At 42.6% G+C, this 6,053-nt stretch overlaps 1 long non-coding RNA gene across 1 annotated transcript; it reads left to right on the top strand.

Moving 5' to 3' along the window:
• Nucleotides 1-226: 226 nt before the first annotated feature.
• LOC109144658 lies at nucleotides 227-5,611 on the top strand. Its single transcript, XR_002045538.3, has 2 exons — nucleotides 227-1,833; nucleotides 3,862-5,611. It is a non-coding gene; the product is annotated as an uncharacterized LOC109144658 (long non-coding RNA).
• The last annotated feature ends 442 nt before the right edge of the window (nucleotides 5,612-6,053 follow it).

Here is a 6,053-nt window from a genome sequence, read left to right as displayed (position 1 = left end):
GACCAAGGATGCTCCTTCGGATTAGAGACTCTTTTCTGGTGTGTTCCAACTAGGATGGGATTAGACAGGGCTCATGCAACATTGGTTACAACAGATGGATTTGTCACTGACAGGGCAGAATAAAGTTATTGCAAACACCACAGGAATCAAGTACCTAATTTACTGCTCAGTGTCTAGATCTGGCTCCCTAGTTTACTTTGACATGTTCTAGCAGAAAGAATTCACAATGTCCAGGAGCACTAATAATAGAAAAACTCTTTTAAACCACCTTATTTTGTATCGTTTTTCATTTTAATTTGTCTACCAAATGTGTTAAATTAAGAATTATCTGATTAATTATGGAAATTGTCTTCACCAAGCTGGTGAACACATTAATTTGTTGCCATGTCAATATTCCCTTTGCAATTTCCCATAGGCAAACAATTCTTACAAAATAAAACACAAATATATTGGTTTTATTTGTCTTTAACTAAAGTTGCCAGCTTATTCTAGAAGACAAGGTGACTTATGCTTCATCATACTTAGTCTGCAACTCACTTTGGGTGTGGTTCTCAGGTCTACATTTTTCCTGGTTGCACTTCTGTAAAGACTTGAGTTTCTCATTTAAGCTCCCTGACTCAATTGGGCAAATTGTGATAGAGACCCTTTGCCAGATGAACATTTTATTCTTTTGATAACCAGCACGAACAAAAACTACTTTATTACTTCAAAGGCAAAACAAACTTGTAACAAAACATTCTAAACCTTACCTAACTGAACTTCAAATGGGATTTGTGCCATCTGTGGCTAGCAGAGAGTTCCCTCTCCAGTGAAAACTGCCTACTTTGAATGCTCCAACAGCTTTGATCCTCTTTCTTTCCGTAAAAGAAGTGCTGAACGTTTGTGCTGCCATCCAGAAGGACCTCAACAGGCTGGAGAAATGGGCTGACAGAGGTCACCACATGAGGAACAAAGGGAGATACAAAATCCTCCAGCCAGGATGAAACAATCCCAGGTACCAGTGTATGCTGGGGAACCACCAGCAGGAAAACCACCTTGCAGAAAAGGATTTGGAGGGCATGGTGGACACCTTACTGAACACAAGCCAGCAATGTGCCCTTGCGGCAATGAAGGCTGGTGGCGTCTGAGCGGCATTAGGAGTGCTACCAGCAGGTCCTTGGAGGTGATCCTTCCACTCCACTCAGCACAGGTGAGACAACAGCTGAGATACTATGTCCAGTTGTGGGCTGCCCTGCACATGAGAGACATAATGGAAAGTCCAGAAAAGGGTTGAAAAGATGATGAAGGGACCAGAGCATCTCTTCTGTGAGGAAAAGCACAGAGCTGTGCATGTTCAGCCTGGAGAAGAGGAGCCTCAGCAGGGAATCTCATCCATGTATATGAATGCCTGGAGGGAGGGGGTACAGAAGATGAGCCAGGCTCTTTTCTATGGTGCCCAGAGACAGGACCAGAGGCAATAGGCACAAACTGAAACACAGGAGGTACTGCCTGGATATAAAGAAAAAATTCTCCCATAAGAGTGACCAATCAGGCTGCCCACTGAGGTTGTGGCATCTCCTCATATTTGGAGATATTCAAAAGCTGGCTACATACAGTTCTGGGCAAGCAGCTCTAGGGGACGCTGCTTGAGCAGAGATGTTGGACCAGATGACCTCCAGAGGTCCCTCCCAACTTCAGCCCTCCTATGATTCTATGAAAAAAAGTCTCAGTAACTACTTCCCTTGCTGCTCAGAATTCAAACTGGATTTCCACAAACAGTCACAACAAACTGATGGAGACGTGAGATTAACAGAGCTTTTCCAGGACAGCAAGTTCTGACTCCAGCTACTGAAGGTAAGAAAGTACTGTTAAAGGAAGGTATGAGATTAATCTGTGTGGTGGATTAGCCTTGGCTAACAGCCAAACCTCCACCCAGCCACTCATCCTCTTGCTTCCCCTCGAGTCAGCAGGACAGGGTGAAAAACAGGACATTAAAACAACACCCTTCCTCTAACCCCCATGCCCCCCATTCCCAGACTGACTCCAAATCTAGTTACTTCCTTCCCTCTCAACTTTTCCACCTTTCCTTCACCCTGAGCCACACAGGGGGATGGGGAATGATGTTTGGGGTCAGAGCCTAACAGCTTCTCTTAGCTACTCCTTCCCTGTCAGTTCTCTGCTCCAGTGTGGGCTCTGCATGGGTTGCAGCTGCTTTAGGCCATATCCATCTGCTTTGGCAAGAGGATACCTCATGGACTGCAGCCTGGATAACTGCTCTGCCATGGAGCATCTCCTCTTCCTCCGACCTCATGTTCCCTCCTCCTTTCCCTGGGGCACTTTTTGCCCTTTCTTTTTGCCCTTGCCTTTCCCTAAGGCACCAGCATCTCAGCTGCAGGCTCAGTCATACCCAGCAGCCCCAGCCTCTCCTCACAGGGGCCCCACCACAACCCCTGCTGCTGCCAGTGCAGCTTAATCTACCTCATTTTGGATTTTACCCCTTTTCACCTCCAACTTTTCAATTACTGTTTTCATCAGAATTACTCCTGAAGTGTGGCACACTGTCGAAGCCAGACATCAGGGTTTGTAGTTGTCTGGTTCATTTGTTTCTCTTTTCTTTAACAATAGAAGTTCAAAAGCACATGAGATACAGTTATGGAATAGCTGTAAGCAACAAGGGACAGAAATAGCATTTACAAGAGGACACTCTTACAGAGCTCAGACATCTGTCATGGTGCTATCTTAAGAAGCTAGGACAGACCGTCAGTCTGTAAGCCCAGAGCATCAGCACTGTGAACAGAATACAACAGAATGCTTTGGGTGGGAAGGGATCTTACAGATCATCTCGTCCTAACCCCCTGCCATAGGCAGGGACACCTTCCACTAGGATCAGGTTGCTCAAAGCCCCATCCAACCTGGCCTTGAACACTTCCAGGGATGAGGCATCCACAACTTCTTTGGGCAACCTGTTCTAGTGCCCTACCACCCTCCCAGTAAAGAATTTCTTCCCAGTATCTCATCTAAACCTACCCTTACTATAAATGTACAAGTAAGTCAGAAATAATTCTTTGCAGAAAAAACAACCCATTAGAAATGGATGTTATTTAACTGCATAACACAGGAGGAGAAAGGACAGTTCTCTGTTGCAGGAAGAGATTAATCCTCTAGAAATTGACAGCTACAATTACTAGTTTCATTTCATAGTAGTCTTGTAAAAATCAATATAACTATTTGCACAGGAAAATGAGTAAATTTTGTTATTAAATCTCATTTGATTGTTCAGGTTTCGCTCATTTTTTTTTATATCCATCAGTGTATTTTTTTCCACCCAAAACACAGAATTCCAGGGCTCTGAACATTCTACCAGTTATCAAAGTCATTAATCTGCTCTAGCAAGATTAACAATGAAGAGAAATCAATAATTTAAATTATCTGTTTTCAGTTTAATCCCTTTTTATTTGGTCACAGAAAACTGTTGATACCAGAATACATGTAATTTATGAAATTAGTATCATGTAGATCAAGAAAAATGGATGGAGGTTCTTTTACACACCATATATATATATACACATATATACACACCTGGGACTGATTTCCATTGATTCAGGTTTGTGATTTCTGATGTTTATTACATATTTCTAATAAGCATACTAAAAATAACTACCTCTTTATGTGTCTATAGCTGTCTCTATTAATTTCATGATGAATGTTCTATAAACATATTACCCATTCAGGTGCAGAAGTCAAAGCTAGGCCTTCTCCCATATACAGGGAGCTGTGAAAAGCAGGTAGGATCCACTAGGAGGCACAAGGATTCGAGTACTTTATGTCAGTGTCAGAACTTCTAGGGCAGAAAATTGAATTCCTTTTCTCATCCCCCAACAGTTCAGCAGTGAGACATTCTCCAAGGAGATGGGACTGAGAAGAGATGGAATTGAAATCCTTTTCCTTGAGAAAGTAGAACCAAGTCTTCTGCATCCTGGATGAGTGCCTTATATGCAACATTGAATATATGAAGGAGGAAACCTAGTTAGGTCTTTCTCTGCCATGAAGCAGACAAACCTTTAAATTATCTGTTTTTCCTAATTTGGAAGAAACTAATTAAGCACCTCTCTTCAAAACACAGTTTCCAAGTCAGTGAAGTTTCCAGGAAAGGCAATTTAAGATGCATATTGTTACATTCAAAATCTTGAGGATAGGAGAAAACACACCCTATACATAGAACAAAGGGTTTTTTTCTTAGGCTAGAAAGGGCAAAGAGAGAATTTTGAATGTTAACATGGTATAAAGGGCTGTGTCAATCCTATTGTAGGAAATAAGTAGAAGGGTAAGCTCAGGTGATAACACTTGTTGGCAGGAGTGCCTTTGGAGCATCTGATAATGTCCCTGGAGTTGGACCCTCAGGGGCAGCACTGGCCAGTGCTTCTCATCAGGCCCAGTGTTCTTAGCAGCATCTTTGTATCCCACCTTCCTGCACTGTGACAGCAAAGCTCAAAGATAACCAGAGCCTTTCCCTCGTGTGAGACCTGCTGCAAGCACAGGTGAGGCTTTGAGGCTCTACAGCTATTTCAGTGGCCTCCTGTCCAGCCTGGCTCCCTGTAATGCACCCAGCTGTCAAATGAAAGCTCCTGATGAGTTTTGTATTCCACTGAAGTTTTCCCTAGACAAAGGACATGATCACTACCTGTAAGCAACTTTTATTTTGGGGGTGACAGGAACTGAACTGTTCATGTTAGAAACATGATCTTTAGTTTTTATGTTATGGATATCACTTGTCATATATTGTTAACTACCTAAGCAGTGCTTGTGCTTTTCAAGCAAATCTTGACAGTATTTAAGTAGGACAATGAAATAAACATTGCTGCTACCAAACAAGAGACTGGCCAGAAGTATAAGCTTAGATCTGCAAAACCTGAATTAATCACAAATCTGCGGCTCAGTACCAAGTCTACTAGCAAAAAGCTAACTAGAGAATAACATAAAATAGAGAGAAAGAAGGAGACCCTGATCAGAGTGTTGCTGGTTTAAGCCTGGTTCTGGGGCTGGTGACTGCTGCCTCCCCTGCTCCAGCTTCAGCCCTGGGGGTAGCCCTGCTGGGGTGGAGGTGACACACACAAAGCCCCTCTCCCCCAGCCACTGCCTGACAAACCATAGCCATTTGTGTGTGGCTGGGGCCCACTGCTAGGCTGCAGTTGGCAGATCAGGAGAAGGAAACTGCTGAGGAGAAGAAAGCCCCACCATGAGTATCACTCTCCTCCTGCTGAGGACAGCAGGATGCTGGCACTTTATCACAACACATTCTGCCCCTCCACTCCAGAAGGCAGGAAGTTGTCAGCCTGCATTGGTCAAGATACAGTGGAAGGATAAGCATGACACCCAAGGAAAAAGATCCATATTTGTAGGCTTTTCTTATGTAAGTGTGTTAAAGAAGCATTTTTTTTAACTTTTTCAATCAATATGGACAATGAGTGTCAGTATTCCTGCAACTGGACTAATAATGAATGTTTGGTGTATTTTGATTGGGTTTTTAAAGCATCCACTGGCCTAATAATAAATTCTTAGTTCCATGTACATATATATGTGTGTATAATGTCTTGTTTTTTGGCAAAAAAGAAAAATAAATTTGAGTGCATCATCTGCTGCTTCTTGCTTGGGGGAGTTTTCTGTTAGCTTCTTGGCTATAAGGGATCTTATTTCATCTTCCTGACTGCTTCTGTGAAGAACACATTCATGAGGGCAGTGGTCTATTACAGGGACCAGACACAAAGACCTGAGTCTAAATAAATTACCTGTAACTACTTGGGAAGGGTCCAAAAGAAGCAGGAATTGAACTGAGATCATGTCTGCGTTCAACATAAATTCACCCTAACTGTCAGAGTAGTACTTCTCCATAGTACTTTTCATCCCTGGGGTTTCCAAGGCACTTTACCTATGAAATCTGTGTGTTAATTATTCAGTAAATTCTGGATTCATCTTCTTGATCTTTGATACACAGTAGTTATTCTACAGGACACAGCAACAGTCAGTAGAGAGCAAGGGTAGAGAAGTAAATTGTTAATTGCACTAAAAGTGAATCA

This window comes from Corvus cornix, chromosome 3 (assembly GCF_000738735.6).
Source record: "Corvus cornix cornix isolate S_Up_H32 chromosome 3, ASM73873v5, whole genome shotgun sequence".
Taxonomy (NCBI): Eukaryota; Metazoa; Chordata; class Aves; order Passeriformes; family Corvidae; genus Corvus; species Corvus cornix.
Note: the sequence above shows the minus strand (reverse complement) of the source record. Positions and strands in the feature narration are given on the sequence as shown.